Genomic DNA, 1469 nt, shown 5'->3' on the forward strand with positions numbered 1-1469 from the left:
CCGCGTCCCCACCGCCGCGGTAAGTGAGCCCGCGTCGCCCCGCCGCCAACTCAGCCTTGCCAGCACCTCCTTCCTCGGGGCGCGCAGGCCGGGTCCACCCAGAGCCTCAGAGACCTCAATCACCCAATCAATAATCAATCCCCTTCATCCAGAACTGCCGGCGGGCCAAGCGCAGCTGGGTGTCCCCCCCCCCCGCCCCCTTTCTGCAGGATGCCCCTGGGTCGGGGGATGGGCGGGGGAGCCAGAGTTTCTTCTCCAGCCCCTATCCCGCCCTGGCCTCCGCCCGCGTCCTGGGTGGGGGGCGCGGCCCGATTGCCCAAAGGGGCGAGAGGAGGGGTGCAGAGACGGAGATCATCCCAAAGTCAGTAGAGGAAACTTGGAGGCGCCCCCTCCCATCCTGACCCCCGAAACGCGCCAGGGAAAGTTTGCCCAGGGGAAAAAATAGGGGGAAGTAGCCGCGGTGCGTCCCAGGAGAGGCGCCCCGGAGGCCCGGGGCCCGAGGGCGGCCCCCACCCACACCAGTCCGCTGCAGCTCCTCCCTCGAGGGCGGCCGCGCTCGCTCCAGGGAGTCCCGGGGCCCTGGCATCTTCCCGGGGGCGCGATCCCGGCCGGGGGAACCCGCTCTGGGGCTTAAGACTCAGCGGGTGGAGAGGAGTGCGAGCGGGGAGGGGCAGCCCGGGACCAGCCAGGGTGGGGATAAGGGATGGGTGGGGGCAGCGGGCGCCCCCGGACGGGCTTGGCCCGGCAGGCGTCGCGCCCCTGCGTGTGCGCACGGGGCGGAGGCAGAGGGGCGGCACCGGGTGCCTGGGCTGGGCGGGGGTCCTGGGCAGGCCCGGGGCCGGGAGCGGGGGCGCGGCGCCCCCACGGGCAGGCGAGTGACACGATCATCTCCTTTTCCTTTAAGCTTGCCTGTTGCCGACGCCGCCGCTTCAGCCGCGCCGCGGGCCGAAGACTGGACCGCTGAGCCCCGGGCCTTGGCGGCGGCTGCGCTCCCCCTCCACCCCTCCATCCCGGATGCCGTGACCCCCTTGCCCGGGGGCGGGAGCCCAGGCAGGACCGGCCCGGGGCCGTTCCCAGGCTCCTCCTCCCACCCCTCTGCCCGCCTTCTCCCCCTCTCTCCCCGCCCCCCAGCCCCGAACCCCGCGCACCTCGTCTGGGGGACGGGGCGGGGGGGGGGGGGGGGGGAGGGCTGTCGCTCCTCCCCGCCCCCTCCTCCTCCGGCCTCTGGAGCGATTTGTCAAACTTCCCATTCCGCCGGCAGCGCGGTCCTCCTCCTCCTCCACCTCCTCCTCCTCTGCCTCCTCCTCCTCCTCCCCCTGCGCTCCTCCCTCCCCGCGCCTCCCTCGCCCGCCCTCCTTTCCTCCGCACGTTCGGGGATCGCGGCGAGGGGGGGACGCGGAGAGCCGGGGCGCAGCAGCATCCTGCGGGCGGCCGCTCTCCGGGGGGGAGGCTGCGATCAGGCCCGCCTC

Source organism: Nannospalax galili, unplaced genomic scaffold (genome assembly GCF_000622305.1).
Source record: "Nannospalax galili isolate Female #2095 unplaced genomic scaffold, S.galili_v1.0 scaffold931, whole genome shotgun sequence".
NCBI classification, from domain to species: Eukaryota; Metazoa; Chordata; class Mammalia; order Rodentia; family Spalacidae; genus Nannospalax; species Nannospalax galili.